Here is a 17,271-nt window from a genome sequence, read left to right as displayed (position 1 = left end):
CTCTAACTTCCTCAATATGTTACTAAGACACACCTTAAACACTCTTGACATGTTAGCGAGTTATAACATTTTAATTACTCTTTTTTATCATCAATAAAGTACCTGAAAACAGGGGAGAAATAATCACGAGAGTGATACGGTGTTGTATTCTCAATTCAACTTTTAGTTCAATGAGAAAAGACCGCAATTTCCCCAGGAATATGGGTGGAGACCAGAGCAATCGATCTCCGGCTCATAGATTAAAAGCATTTCGTAGATCACAGATTAACACTTTTAGGCACCACAAAATAAAGTAATCAATATAACGTTTACACATTACTCTCACAATTCTTACCCTTTGTACGCTTGACGGATTTGAACTTTAACACAATTATATGAATGTTATCAATCTCTATCAACTAATACTGAATGCATGATCTTTTTAACCTTAGATGTTTTAAGATCCTCACATACTATGAACTTACTAATACTTTTTAATGTATAACAGGCTATGAATATTTCCTTTAACCTGTCACAATAGCAGTCACAACATTGGAAGGCAGCTTGCCCTCTTGCCTAGAAAAACCTATTCATATTTGTTTCGCAAAATTCCTTTATGAATTTAAAAGTAATCCTTAGTAAGTAATCATATAGTTTTTCAAGAGTATCTGTAATCTGATTACGATATTTTTGCTGGTAACATAAGATATTACAGTAAATTTTTTTGTAATCAGTTACGTGTAACAGATTACATGTAACCTGTTACTCCCCAAAACTGGCTGTAGTGTTTTTACTACTTGTTTACTACCACAATAAATAGTAAAACTCTGCTCAATCATACAAATCCTTGTCTTGTTCTTACATAATTTGTGAAATTGTTGTCCTCAGGGCTACATTGTTAATGAGATGCTGGTCTCATTTGGGCTCCCCTGACTAAATAAAGGAAATTTACATTACCCATATTCAGCTCTTGGTTTGGTAAATCAAGGCCTTGTGATAGTCTCCCAAACTAATGCCAGAAGAGTGGCCAAATGAGTAGGAATGTCTGTATTCTGTATCCTACCTTAGAGATTGCACCAGCTTTCTGATATGCACCGCAGTGTGTGAGGCTTCCACACGAATCATCTTCAGACCAAACTTGAAGGTTGATGTGGTTGTAAGGGATTGAAGACAGAAGTTGTACGTTACACCTGTCACTTGCCAACTCGTGATTGGAGAATTCCTGATGTCCCTGGAAAACCTTATGATGTTCTGAACGCGTTCTAAAGTTATGAATGCATATCGCAAGTCAGGATTTTGGCCTTACAAAAGGAAACTCTTACAGAAGGATTTTTTTTTTCAAAAGTGCAACCAAAACCTCTGCGAGGCTTCGATGCACAGGGTGATTGTACCCATGCAGAAACGTATGTATCAGCATAAATCAGTAGTGTCTGATAGCGGCAAAATTACAACTTCAATCGATTGCTGCCTGCACCCGCCTGCCCGACTATCATCACTACTCTGGACGGTTCTGTCTTAGAATATGTGGACAACTATAAATACCTAGGTGGCTGGCTAGATTGTAAACTCTCCTTCCAGACTCACATTAAGCATCTCCAATCCAAAGTTAAATCTAGAATCTGCTTCCTATTTTGCAACAAAGCCTTCTTCACTCATGCTGTCAATCATACCCTCGTAAAACTGACTATCCTACCAATCCTTGACTTTGGCGATGTAATTTACAAAATAGCCTCCAACACTCTACTCAGCAAATTAGATGCAGTCTATCACAGTGCCATCCGTTTTGTCATCAAAGCCCCATATATTACCCACCACTGCGACCGGTATGCTCTCGTTGGCTGGTCCTTCCTACATATTCGTCGCCAAACCCACTGGCTCCAGGTCATCTATAAGACTTTGCTAGGTAAAGTCCTGCCTTATCTCAGCTCACTGGTCACCATAGCAACACTCACCCGTAGCACACGCTCCAGCAGGTAAATTTCACTGGTCATCCCCAAGCCAACACCTGCTTTGGCCGCCTTTCCTTCCAGTTCTCTGCTGCCAATGACTGGAATGAATTGCAAAAAACACTGAAGTTGGAGACTTATATCTCCCTCACTAACTTTAAGCGTCAGAGCAGCTTACCGATCATTGCAGCTGGACACAGCCCATCTGTAAATAGCCCATCGAACCAACTACCTACCTCATCCCCATATTTGTTTTTGTTTTTCTGCTCTTTTGCACACCTGTATTTCTACTTGCACATCCTCATCTGCATATATATCACTCCAGTGTAAATTGATAAATTGTAAATACTTTGCCACTATTGGCCTATTTATTGCCGCACCTGCTTACTTCATTTGCACACACTGTATACAGATTTTTCTATTGCGTTATTGACTGTACGTTTGTTTATCCCATGTGTAACTCTGTGTTGTTGTTTTTGTCACACTGCTTTGCTTTATCTTGGCCAGGTCTTAGTTGTAAATGAGAACTGGTCAGGCTCCGGAGACGGGCACATCGCGCACCGCTCTCGAGCATACTACTTGCCAATGTCCAGTCTCTTGACAACAATGTTGATGAAATCCGAGCAAGGGTATCATTCCAGAGAGACATAAGAGACTATAACGTTCTTTGCTTCACGGAAACATGGCTCACTCGAGACACTCTATCGGAGTCGGTACAGCCAGCTGGTTTCTTCACGCATCGCGCCGACAGAAACAAGCATCTTTCTGGTTAGAAAAGGGGCGGTGTCACGTTCTGACCATAGTTCTTTTGTATTTTCTTTGTTTTAGTGTGGTCAGGGCGTGAGTTGGGTGGGCAGTCTATGTTTTCTGTTTCTATGTGGGGTTTCTTGTTTGGCCTGATATGGTTCTCAATCAGAGGCAGGTGTTAGTCATTGTCTCTTATTGGGAACCATATTTAGGAAGCCTGTTTTCTGTTGGGGTTTGTGGGTGGTTGTTTTCAGTCTTTGTGTGTCTGCACCAGATAGAACTGTTTCGGTTGTCACTTTTGTTTTGTTTTGTAATTATTAAATTAAGATGAACACTAACCACGCTGCGCTTTGGTCCTCTCTGTCTCCAGATGACAACCGTTACAGGCCGTTGTATGCCTTATGATTAACGAGACGTGGTGTGATCATAACAACATACAGGAACTCAAGTCCTTCTGTTCACCTGACTTATAATTCCTCACATAACCTACCAAGAGAATTATCTTCGATTATAATCACAGCCACATATATTCCTCCCCAAGCAGACACATCGATGGCCCTGAACTAACTGTATTTGACTCTATGTAAACCACATATCCTGAGGCTGCATTAATTGTAGCTGGGGATTTTAACAAGGCTAATCTGAAAACAAGACTCCCTAAATTCTATCAGCATATCGATTGTGCTACCAGGGCTGGTAAAACCCTGGATCATTGTTATTCTAACTTCTGTGACGCATATAATGCCCTCCCCCGCCCTCCTTTCGGAAAAGCTGACCACAACTCCATTTTGTTGTTCCCTGCCTACGTATAGACAGAGACTAAAACAGGAAGCTCCCGCACTCAGGTCTGTTCAACGCTGGCCTGACCAATCTGATTCCACGCTTCAAGATTGCTTCGATCACGTGGATTGGGAAATGTTCCGCATTGCTTCAAACAACAACATTGACGAATTCGCTGATTCGGTGAGCGAGGTTATTAGCAAGTGCATCGGCGATGTCGTACCCACAGCAACTGTTAAAACATTCTCAAACCAGAAACCGTGGATTGAAGGCAGGATTCGCACGAAACTGTTAAAAGCGCAAACCATTGCTTTTAACCAGGGCAAGGTGACGGAAACATGACCGAATACAAACAGTGTAGCTATTCCCTCCGCAAGGCAATCAACAAGCTAAGCTTCAGTATAGAGACAAAGTAGAGTCGCAATTCAACGGCTCAGACACAAGAGGTATGTGGCAGGGTCTACAGTCAATCACGGATTACAAAAAGAAAACCAGCCCCGTCGCGGACGAGGATGTCTTGCTCCCAGACAGACTAAACAACTTCTTTGCTCGTTTTGAGGACAATACAGTGCCACTGACACGGCCCGCTACCAAAACCTGCGCACTCTCCTTCACTGCAGCCGACGTGAGTAAAACATTTAAACGTGTTGACCCTCGCAAGGCTGCAGGCCCAGACGGCATCCCCAGCCACGTCCTCAGAGCATGCACAGACCAGCTTGCTAGTGTGTTTACGAACATATTCAATCGATCCTTATCCCAGTCTGCTGTTCCCACATGCTTCAAGAGGGCCACCATTATTCCTGTTCCCAAGAAAACTAAGGTAACTGAGCTAAACGACTACCGCCCCGTAGCACTCACTTCCGTCATCATGAAGTGCTTTGAGAGACTAGTCAAGGACCATATTACCTCCACCCTACCTGACACCCGAGACACAATCCAATTTGCTTACCACCCCGAATAGGTCCACAGACAACGCAATCGCAACCACACTGCACACTGCCCTAACCCATCTGGACAAGAGGAATACCTATGTGAGAATGCTGTTCATCGACTACAGCTCAGCATTTATTAACACCATAGTACCCTTCAAACTTGTCATCAACCCTGGGTCTCGACCCCGCCCTGTGCAACTGGGTACTGGACTTCCTGTCGGTTCGTCCCAAGGTGGTGAGGGTAGGTAACAACATCTCCACCCCGCTGATCCTCAACACTGGGTCCCCACAAGGGTGCTTTCTGAGCCCTCTTCTGTGCTCCCTGTTCACCCACGACTGCGTGACCATGCACGCCTCCAACTCAATCATCAAGTTTGCAGACGACACTACAGTGGTAGGCTTGACAACCTCAGGAGGCTGAAGAAATTTGGCTTGTCACCAAAGCACTCACAAACTTCTACAGATGCACAATCGAGAGTATCCTGTCAGGCTGTATCACCGCCTGGTACAGCAACTGCTCCGCCCACAACCGTAAGGCTCTCCAGAGGGTAGTGAGGTCTGCACAACGCATCACCGGGGGCAAAGTACCTGCCCTCCAGGACACCTACACCACCCGATGTCACAGGAAGGCCATAAAGATCATCAAGGACAACAACCACCCGAGCCACTGCCTGTTCACCCCGCTATCATCCAGAAGGCGAGGTCAGTACAGTTGCATTAAAGCAGGGGCCGAGAGACTGAAAAACAGCTTCTATCTCAAGGCCATCAGACTGTTAAACAGCCACCACTAACATTGAGTGGCTGCTGCCAACATACTGACTCAACTCCAGCCACTTTAATATTGGAAAAATGGATGTAAAAAATGTATCACTAGCCACTTTAAACAATGCCACTTAATATAATGTTTACATACCCTACATTACTCATCTCATATGTATATACTGTACTCTATACCATCTACTGCATCTTGCCATCTTTATGTAATACATGTATCACTAGTGACTTTAAACAATCACACTTTTATATGTTTACATACCCTACATTACTCATCTCATGTGTATATACTGTACTCGATACCATCTACTGCATCTTGCCTATGCCGTTCTGTACCATCACTCATTCATATATCTTTATGTACATATTCTTCATCCCTTTACACTTGTGTGTATAAGGTAGTTGTTGTGAAATTGTTAGATTAGATTACTCATGGGTTATTACTGCATTGTCTGAACTAGAAGCACAAGCATTTCACTACACTCGCATTAACATCTGCTAAACATGTGTATGTGACAAATAAAATTTGATTTGATTTGAACTTGTTCTCAACAGGCCTACCTGGTTAAATTAAGGTTAAATGTTTCTTTCTTTAAACAGGACAGATCAGGGGCCTCCCTCGTCTGTTGTTTCTGTTTCCGTGATGCCTTGTGACTTTTGTCAGGTCCTTTGGGACAAAAGACAAAAAAATGGAAAAATGCACTCACCTGGAGATTACGCAATAGTTTCGACGGAGGACACCGAGCGGACACCTGGTAAATGTAGTCTCTTATGGTCAATTTTCCAATGATATGCCTACAAATATGTCACAATGCTGCAAACACCTTGGGGAAACGACAGAAAGTGCAGGCTCATTCCTTGCGCATTCACAGCCATATAAGGAGACATTGGAAGACAGCGCATTCAAAATCTGGCTCATTTCCTGTATGAAATTTCATCTTGGTTTCGCCTGTAGCATTAGTTCTGTGGCACTCACAGACAATATCTTTGCAGTTTTGGAAACGTCAGAGTGTTTACCTTCCAAAGTTGTCAATTATATGCATAGTCAAGCATCTTTTCGTGACAAAATATCTTGTTTAAAACGGGAACGTTTTTCATCCAAAAATGAAATTCTGCCCCCAGAGGTTCAAGAGGTTAACGCGGCGTGAAACAAATCTGGTCTCTTATCTTTCTTTTTTCTTCTCTTTCTCTCTCTTTCTCGCTCTTGCCCTCTCTCTTTGTGTGCCTGTTTAAAACACATACACTCAGATTTACTTAAATCAGTCTTAGACTGGGAATTCGGCCTTACTATAGCTGAGCTAGGCTAAACTGGACTTGGTTGGGTTGAGCTTGACTTATTACTGAAGTGCAGCTCACTTCAGCTGTAATCCAAATGTCCTACATTATGGGGGGAGCTTTTAATTAACTTCACTCACATTGATTTGTTGAATTCATATCAGTCATGCAGAAGTGAAATGAGACTTCTTTGTGAGTACTAACTCCCCCTCCCCCTCCTCCCCCCCTTCCCCCAGGATACATTGTTGGACCCTGGGGAAGACGTGGCCCTACTCTCCGTAAGCTTCAAAGACGCAGAGGCAACCCAGGTGTTCTTTAAACTCCACTTGTTCCCCAGCATTGAACAGTAAGTGTTTTTTTGCTTCAGTGTTTTCTTTAGCTCTAATAATGTGGGCTGTAGACAACTTCATATACACTCACCGGCCAGTTTATTAGGTATTTATTAGGTACCGCATTCACGGAAGTAGATCGCTATTACAGACAGTCACATGTCCGTGGGCTTGCTATATAAAGCAGGAAGACAGGCATCAAAGCATTAGGTTACTATTCTATTGAACATTACAATAGGCAAACCCGAGTGACCTAAGCAATTTTGAGTGTGGTATGATTGTCGGTACCAGGCACGCCAGATCCAGTATCTCAGAAACGGCCGCCTTCCTGAGCTTTTCACGCACAACAGTGTCTAGGGTTTACCGAGAATGGTGCGACAAACAAAAAAGATCCCGTCAGCTGCAGTCCTGTTGGTGAAAACAGCTCTTTGATGAGAGAGGTCGAAAGAGAATGCCAAGAATCGTGCAAGCTAACAGGCGGGTCATAAACAGAAAAATAATTGTGCAGAACAACAGTGGTGTGCAGAACGGCATCTTGGAACACATCTCGTCGATCCTTGTCATGGATGGGCTAATGCAGCAGACGGGGTTCCACTCCTATCAGCTAAAAACAACGAATTCCAGTTCCTGTTGAGTCATGCTGATGGCCGAGTCAGGATTTAGCGTAAGCAGCATGAGTCCATGAACCCATCCTGCCTGGTATATTTGTATTTACTGCCAAAGCAGCAGCTACTCTTCCTGGGGTCCAGCAAAATTAAGGCAGTTTATACAATTTTAAAACATAACATTCACAGAATTCACAACACACTCAGTGCCCTCAGGCATCTACTCCACCGGTACCACATATATACATGTCTAAATCCATGTTTATGTATAGTGCTTATGTTATCTTGTGTGTGCGTGTGTATGCATGTGTCTGTGCCAATGTTTGTGTTGCGTCACAGTCCCCGCTGTTCCATAAGATGTGTTTATCTATTTTTTAAATCTAATTTTACTGCTTGCGTCAGTTACTTGATGTGTAATAGAGTTCCATGTAGTCATGGCTCTATGTAGTACTGTGTGCCTCCCATAGTATGTTCTGGACTTGGGGACTGTGAAGAGACCTCTTGTGGCATGTCTTGTGGGGTATGCATGGGTGTTCGAGCTTTGTGCCAGTAGTTTAGACATGGTGTCAACGGTACTGGCTGTGGTGGTGGGGTACCGCCGTCCAATCTGCAGCAACTGTCTGATGCCATCGCGTCAGCATGGACCAACATCCCTGTGGAATGTTTCCAACTTGTAGAATCCATGCCTTAAAGAATTCAGGCTGTTCTGGAGGCAAATGGGGGTCCGACCCGGCACTAAACTGGCCAGTGAGTGTTAAATACATCCCAAAAAATTAGGATCCAGTGACCGATAGCGAGTGAGTGTGGAGGCTCCCATTGTACTGCAATCATTTTCATGCCGTTAGCTCAGCAAGAATGCGCTTCTGACATAGAAATAAATGAAGTACCGAAAAATCTTTGTAAACAAAAGGAGATGCAGGAATATTTTCTGACAATAGATTGGACAAGTTCGATGCTACTTCATCTCAGAATATAGATATCAGAGGGCATTCCCAAACCATGTGTGCAAAGGTACCCAGTTCATTAATAAGACGGCACAATGTACAGGAAACATCATTAAGTATTTTAATATAGAACAGGTTACGAGGAGTTAGATAAGTATTCTGAGAGGATTGTTGAATATTAGACCACACACGTCCCAACTAAAACATTGATCCATACCTGGAAGATCTCTTTTCCACACAGTATCAAAAGGAAGAGGTTTATAAGAAGTAGACAGTAAAAAATTATACATTTTGGAACCACCCTTTGTTTTGCTCCTTAATCTCAAAATCTTGGATGTACAGTCCTGGCCAAAGGTTTTGAGAATGACACAAATAGACATTTTTACAAGTTTGTATGATGGCAATTTGCATATACTCCAGAATGTTATGAAGTGTGATCAGATTAATTGCAATTAATTGCAAAGTCCCTCTTTGCCATGCAAATGAACTGAATCCCCCAAAAACATTCCCACTGCATTTCAGCCCTGCCACAAAAGGACCAGCTGACATCATGTCAGTGATTCTCTCGTTAACACAGGTGTGAGTGTTGATGAGGACAAGGCTGGAGATCACTCTGTCATTCTGATTTGAGTTCGAATAACAGACTGGAAGCTTCAAAAGGAGGGTGGTGCTTGGAATCATTGTTCTTCCTCTGTCAACCATGGTTACCTGCAAGGAACCACGTGCCGTCATCATTGCTTTGCACCAAAAGGGCTTCACAGGCAAGGATATTGCTGCCAGTAAGATTGCACCTAAATCAACCATTTATCGCATCATCAAGAACTTCAAGGAGAGGGCTTCAATTTTTGCGAAAAAGGTATGGTTTCATGCATGTCAACATCAGAAGCCTCCTCCCTAAGTTTGTTTTACTCACTGCTTTAGCACACTCTGCCAACCCTGATGTCCTTGCTGTGTCTGAATCCTGGCTTAGGAAGGCCTCCAAAAATTCTGAGATTTCCATACCCAACTATAACATTTTCCGTCAAGATAGAACTGCCAAAGGGGGAGGGGTTGCAGTCTACTGCAGAGATAACCTGCAAAGTAATGTCATACTTTCCAGGTCCATACCCAAACAGTTCGAACTTCTAATTTTAAAAATTAATCTTTCCAGAAATAAGTCTCTCACTGTTGCCGCCTGCTACCGACCCCCCTCAGCTCCCAGCTGTACCCTGGACACCATTTGTGAATTGATCTCCCCCATCTAGCTTCAGAGTTTGTTCTGTTAGGTGACCTAAACTGGGATATGCTTAACACCCCGACAGTCCTACAATCTAAGCTAGATGCCCTCAATCTCACACAACTCATCAAGGAACCCACCAGGTACAACCCTAAATCTGTAAACAAGGGCACCCTCATAAACGTTATCCTGACCAACTGACCCTCCAAATACACCTCCGCTGTCTTCAATCAGGATCTCAGCGATCACTGCCTCATTACCTGAATCCGCTATGGGTCCGCAGTCAAACGACCACCCCTAATCAATGTCAAACGTTCCCTAAAACACTTCTACAAGCAGGCCTTTCTAATCGACCTGCCCCGGGTATCCTGGAAGGATATTGACCTCATCCCGTCAGTTAAGGATGCCTGGTCATTCTTTAAAAGTAACTTCCTCACCATCTTAGATAAGTATGCTCCGTTCAAAAAATGCAGAACTAAGAACAGATATAGCCCCTGGTTCACTCCAGACCTGACTGCCAACGACCAGCACAAAAACATCCTGTGGCGGACTGCAATAGCATCGACTAGTCCCAGCGATATGCAACTGTTCAGGGAAGTCAGGAACCAATACACGCAGCCAGTCAGGAAAGCAAAGGCCAGCTTTTTCAAGCAGAAATTTGCATCCTGTGGCTCTAACTCCAAAAATTTCTGGGACACTGTAAAGTCCATGGAGAACAAGAGCACCTCCTCCCAGCTTCCCACTGCAGTGAGGCTAGGTAACACGGTCACCACCGATAAACTCATGATAATTGAAAACTTCAACAAGCATTTCTCAACGGCTGGCCATGCCTTCCTCCTGGCTACTCCAACCTCGGCCAACAGACACATTCTTAAAATCAGGGGGGGAACCTAACTGACCTAAAACAGGGAATTTTTAGTAGGATTAAATGTCAGGAATTGTGCAAAACTGCGTTTAAATGTATTTGGCTAATGTTTATATTATGTTAACTTCCTACTTCAACTGTACATGCACGATGCAAACAGAGAGCACGTAAGGCATAAGAAAATGATAAACAAGAATGTGTTGTGAAAACTGCAGCGCATTTGATGCCATCATGTTTAATCTTACATGCCAGTGTCTCAACTCGTGTTCCTGAAATACAAAAAAAAGAAGAAGAACATAAAGAGATAGATGATACATAGCCAGTGTCTGGGGCTGAGAGTGTGTGTGTGTGCTTGCGTGCGTGCATACCCAGGTTTCCGTTAGGAAAATGTGGTGCGGGACATTTGGCTGGCAGCATTTTAATTTACCGAACATTTAACTAATTTACCGGACCCATATGCATTGGGTGCGTAAACTGATTAGGGCTTCACCCACAGTGCTCAGAATGACAGAAATTACATTTTAATTATGGTAATTCACCTTAACAGAACATGGAACTCCAGGATGCAATGGCTTGCATCCTTCCTGTCGAATTCTGATGAGCAATTTGAAGATGTTAGAATAACTGTCCACGTTTACTTTTCCTCAGCTAACAAGAGAGTAATCACTAGCCTACGGGGCCTTGAAAAAGTATTTGCCTCCTTTCTGATATTCTATATTTTTGATCCTGAATGTTATCAAATCTCCAACCGAAACCAAATATTAGATCAAGGGAACCTGAATTTACAAATAACTAAAAATATAGATACTTATTTTATTTAATTAATTAACAAAGATATGCAACACCCAATTTCCTTGTGTTAAAATGTAATTGCCCCATTATACTCAATAACTGGTTGTGCCACCTTTAGCTGCAATGACTGCAACTAAATGCTTATTTTAGTTGTTGATTAGTCTCTCATGTCCCTGTGGAGGAATTTTGGCCCACTCTTGCATGCAGAACTATTTTAACTCAGCGACATTTGTGGATTTCCAAGCATGATCTACTTGTTTCAAGTCCTGCCACACCATCTCAATTGGGATTAGGTCTGGACTAGGCCAAATTCCTTCAGCTAGGCTACATCCCCCAACATTTTAAAAGCAATGAGGCTCATGCAACAGATCAGAACAATAAGCTTAAAATGTTGATAAACTATTATTTATTCACATTATAAGCGCTGGAATGCACACAAGACAGTAGGCTACGTTCCATAATGCAATTAGCTGAAAACACTGTTGTCAAAAGCGCACTGCACATGTGTTCGGTTTCATGAGACAAAGATAAAAATATCCGCTAGAAATGTAGAAAGAGGGGCTATAAAGATGCAACAACACTAGCATGCGTTGCTAATATGACTAGGATAGTTCCTTTGGCTACTGGACGATGAAAGACATTTGAAAACCAATAGAACATAAGAAAAATAGGCTACTGGTTTCAATGGCATATGGAAGTCTTTATAAAATAATTGCCTGCATGTTTGGTTAGATTTTGGCTAGGCTACTTTGAAGCAAGGTAAGACATGCCTCATAATATGTAGCAAAACATTCAAGTATATGTTTTCAATATGCATACTGCCTCCAGCTCATTACAATGTGGTGTGTGACGCGCTGAAGCCTGCCAGTAGTTACCTATGCACTTGAATCGGAAGTGCGCTTCAATTACCAGTTGAAAATAAATCATGGCCATCTAAACTGTTTTAAACACACGATTGTGTGTTTAAAATAAAGAGAAAATGTACGCTCACCACGCTGTACCTTGGTCCTCCTTCTTTTAATGGCTGTGACATTATTTAATTTTTAATGCATTTGAGCCCATCAGTTGTGTTGTGACAAGGTAGGGGTGGTACACAGAAGATAGCCCTATTTGGTAAAATACCAAGTCCATATTATGGCAAGATCAGCTCAAATGAGCAACAAAACGATAGTCCATCATTACTTTAAGACATGATGGTCAGTCAATCCGGAAAATTTTTGAACTTTCAAAGTTTCTTCAAGTGCAAAAACCATAGAATTCAAGGCACACTTAACCAGCATGGCTACCACAGCATTCTACTGCGATACGCCATCTGATCTGGTTTGCCCTTAGTGAAACTACCATTTGTTTTTCAACAGGACAATGACCCAACACACCTCCAGGCTGTATTAGGGCTATTTGACCAAGAAGGAGAGTGATGAAGTGCTGCATCAGATGACCTGGCCTCCACAATCACCTGATCTCAACCCAATTGAGATGGTTTGAGATGAGTTGGACCATAGAGTGAAGGAAAAGCAGCCAACAAGTGCTCAGCATATGTGTGAACTCCTTCAAGACTGTTGGAAAAGCATTCCAGGTGAAGCTGGTTCAGAGAATGCCAAGAGTGTGCAAAGCTGTCATCAAGGCAAAGGGTGCCTACTTTGACGAATCTCAAGTATAAAATATTTATTGATTTGTTTAACACTTTTTTGCTTACTACATGATTCCATATGTGTTATTTCATAGTTTTCATGTCTTCACTATTACTCTACAATGTAGAAAATAGTACAAATAAAGAAAAACCATTGAAATGAGTAGTTGTGTCCAAACTTTTGAATGGTACTGTATGTATGTACGTGTGCGCGCATATATAAGTATGATAATTGTATTTGGATACAGCAAATACAGGGTCTTATAAGCCCATGTGGGCTGGGCATCATGAAGAGGCATGACAAAATAAATCACATCAAAATATACATGAGTTTGTGGGTGCGTATGCTCGTGTGTGTCAGGCAAAGTGTTAGGTATGTACATCCCCTCTCCTGACTCCAGGCCTCCCTCCAGCCTGCCTGGTCTGGATGTTTGTGCTCGGATGAATCTCTGGAGATGTTTTTTTACGAGTGCACGCCCCGTCACACCAGGTTAAGGCGCCTCTTCCCCCTCTATCTCTCTCTCTTCATCCCTCCTCTCCCTCAAATTTCCTCACTCTCTCTGTCTCCCCCCTGTCCTTGTCTCCCTTTTTTTTTTTTTTTTTTTTAAACTTCTTCCTGGTTTCTTCTGTCCTCCATTTGTCTCTCTCTCTCCCTTTTACCTTCTCATTATCTCTCGCTGTCTCTCTCTCTAGCTGTCTCCCTGTGTCTCTCTCTCCATGTATCCCTGTCTCCCTTTTTGTCCTCTTTGATCTCTAGCTCTCTGTTTCTCCTTTCCTCCATCTTTCTCTCCCCTCATTTCTCTCTCTCCCGTCCCTCTCTTCCTCTACAGATGTGTTCAGATGTGCTGTGACAGGCTACCCTATCCACCTTCCCTACAGGGCCAACCTCTCCCCCGCATGGCATAGTAATACATAGAAATCAGCCCATAATCACACACTTTAACCAGGGCACACTTTAGCCAAGTCTAGGACAAAAAGACTTCTCAACAGTTTTTACCCCCAAGCCATAAGACTCCTGAACAGATTATCAAATGGCTACCCGGACTATTTGCATTGTGTGCCCCCCCTCCCCCCACCAACCCCTCTTTTACCCTGCTGCTACTCTCTGTTTATCATATACACATAGTCACTTTAACTATACATTCATGTACATACTACCTCTATTGGCCCGACCAACCAGTGCCCCCGCACATTGGCTAACCGGGCTATCTGCATTGTGTCCCGCCACTCATCACCTGCCAACCCCTCTTTTACGCTACTGCTATTCTCTGTTCACCATATATGCATGGTCACTTTAACCATATCTACATGTACATACTACCTAAATCAGCCCGACTAACCGGTGTCTGTATGCTACTGTTATAGCATCGCAACTGTATATAACCTCGCTACTGTTTTTTTCACTCTTTTTCACTGTTGTTTTTATTTTTTTACTTACCTATTGCTCACCTAATACCTTTTATGCGCTGTTGGTTAGAGCCTGTAAGTAAGCATTTCACTGTAAGGTCTACCTACACCTGTTGTATTCGGTGCACGTGACAAATAAACTTTGATTTGATTTGATCTCGTTAGTCCCCTGCACTCTCCACACTCTACGTTGAGGTACCCTCTGATCGTGCAAAATAGCACCAGAGTCTATATCATTGGTCAGTTGATTCAGGAAATTGATTCAGGAAGTGATTCCAACTGCAATTACAGAATTGTGCCATATTTTTTTCCAATGAGGATGAGAATACCAAAAATCAAGAGGAGAAGCATGCCCACTCAGCTGTGTGTGTGTGTGTGTGTGTGTGTGTGTGTGTGTGTGTGTGTGTGTGTGTGTGTGTGTGTGTGTGTGTGTGTGTGTGTGTGTGTGTGTGTGTGTGTGTGTGTGTGTGTGTGTGTGTGTGTGTGTGTGTGTCTAGCACGTGACCTGGTCTGGCACATGACCTTGCCCATGTGCTGGACCAGGCTGCAGTGGCATTCAGGGTCCTCCTTCGCCAGTTGAGTGAGGAGGGTGGACAGAAGGAGGCTAAAGGCATGAAAGAAGAGAGTGGAAAGGGGGGACCGTGTGGTGCTGGGGGGAGGAGAGATGGAGCAGAGAGGGCTGCACAGCAGACCTTACTATAATATTAACAGTGCATTCAGAAAGTATTCAGAGACCTTGGCTTTTTCCACATTTTGTAACGTTACAGCCTTATTCTAAAATGGATTAAATACAAAAATGTCCTCATCAATCAACATCCTGATCAATCTACACACAATTACACCTTAATGACAATACAAAAACAGTTTTGTAAATTTATTAAAAATAAAATACAGAAATACCTTATTTACTTAAGTAAATAAGTTTGCTATGAGACTCGAAATTGAGCTCAGGTGCATTATTTTCCCATTGATCATCCTTGAGATGTTTCTACAAATTGATTGGAGTCCACCTGTGGTAAATTAAATTGATTGGACATGATTTGGAAAGGCACACACCTGTCTATATAAGGTCGCACAGTTGACAGTGCAAAAACCAAGCTATGAGGTCGAAGGAATTGTCAGGTTGAGCAATTGGGGAAGAAGGGCCTTGGCCAGGGAGGTGACAAAGAACCCGATGGTCACTCTGACATAGCTCTAGAGTTCCTCTGTGGAGATGGGAGAACCTTCCAGATGGACAACCATCTCTGCACCACTCCACCAATCAGGCCTTTATGGTAGAGTGGCCAGACTGAAGCCACTCCTCAGTAAAGGGACATGACAGCCTGCTTGTTGTTTGCCAAAAGGCACCTAAAGGACTCTCAGACCATGACAAACAAGATTCTCTGGTCTGATGAAACCAAGATTGAAGTCTTTGGCCTGAATGCCAAGTGTCACGTCTGGAGGAAACCTGGCACCATCCCTACGGTGAAGCATGGTGGTGGCAGCATCATGCTGTCAAACCAAATCAAATTGTATTGGTCACATACACGTGTTGAGCAGATGTTATTGTGGGTGTAGTGTTTTTTGCTCCAACTTTGGCCTTCCTGTTGCGCCTTCTTCACCACACTGTCTGTGTGGGTGTACCATTTCAGTTTATAAGTGATGTGTACGCCAAGGAACTAGAAGTTTTACACCTTCTCCACTGTGGTCTTGTCGATTTGGATAGGGGGGTGCTCCCTCTGCTGTTTCCTGAAGTCCACGATCAGCTCCTTTGTTTTGTTGACGTTGAGTGAGAGGTTATTTTCCTGGGGATGTTTTTCAGCGGCAGGGACTGGGAGACGAGTCAGGATCACCGGAAAGATGAACAGAGCAAAGTACAGAGAGATCCTTGATGGAAACCTGCTCCAGAGTGCTCAGGACCTAAGACTGGGGCAACGGTTCACCTTTCAACAGGACAACGACCCTAAGCAAACAGCCATGACAACTCAGGAGTGGCTTCAGGACAAGTCTCTGAATGTTCTTGAGTGGCCCAGCCAGAGCTCGATCCCGATCGAACATCTCTGGAGAGAACTATTTATTTATTTATTTCACCTTTATTTAACCAGGTAGGCAAGTTGAGAACAAGTTCAAGATAAAGCAGTTTGACAGGTACAACAACACAGAGTTACACATGGAGTAAAACAAACATACAGTCAATAATAGTTGGATAACTCCCTCGTGCAGATAACGTCGGTAGTACAGTCGTGAAGGCCCGGTGGGGCTCCGAATCGGCAGTAAAACGGGTCCGGATAGGTGATTGTAGCCCAGGAGTGGTTGATGGAACTATTCAGATGGCTAGCTCCGGAATAATTGAAGTTTGCTCCGTACCGACGTAAGCCAGTAGTCACACGGCAAGATAGAACAGCTGCCTCCGGTAAGATAAGGGGTAGCAGTCTGTGTCTATTTGTCAATAACAACTGGTGCAAAAAATAGAATATTAATGTAGTCTCTAGGTTTTGCTCGTCTGAGGTACAGTATCTCATGATAAGCTGTAGACCACACTATTTATCAAAAGAGTTTATCTATATTTTTTGTAGCTGTCTATTTACCACCACAAACCGATGCTGCAACTAAGGCTACTATCAATGAGCTGTATACGGCCATAAGTAAACAAGGAAATGCTCATCCAGAGGTGGCGCTCCTAGTGGCCGGGGACTTTAATGCAGGTCAACTTAAATCAGTTTTACCTAGTTTCTACCAGCATGTTACATGTGCAACCAGAGGGAAAAATAACTCCAGACCACCTTTACTCCACACACAGAGACGCGTACAAAGCTCGCCCTTCATTTGGCAGATCTGACCATAACTCTATCCTCCTGATTCCTGCTTACAAGCAAAAACTAAAGCAGGAAGTACCAGTGACTTGCTCAATACCGAAGTGGTCAGATGACACAGATGCTAAGCTACAGGACTGTTTTGCTAGCACAGACTGGAATATGTTCCGGGATTCTTCCGATGGCATTGAGGAGTACACCACATCAGTCGCTGGATTACAGGCAACATCCGGACTGAGCTAAAAGGTAGTGTTGCCG

The 17,271-nt window shown here is 43.2% G+C and overlaps 1 pseudogene; it reads left to right on the top strand.

Moving 5' to 3' along the window:
* Positions 1–17,271, top strand: part of LOC115146745 (BRISC and BRCA1-A complex member 2-like) — a 114,250-nt pseudogene that overhangs the window by 68,631 nt on the left and 28,348 nt on the right.

Source organism: Oncorhynchus nerka, linkage group LG18 (genome assembly GCF_034236695.1).
Source record: "Oncorhynchus nerka isolate Pitt River linkage group LG18, Oner_Uvic_2.0, whole genome shotgun sequence".
NCBI lineage: Eukaryota > Metazoa > Chordata > Actinopteri > Salmoniformes > Salmonidae > Oncorhynchus > Oncorhynchus nerka.
Note: the sequence above shows the minus strand (reverse complement) of the source record. Positions and strands in the feature narration are given on the sequence as shown.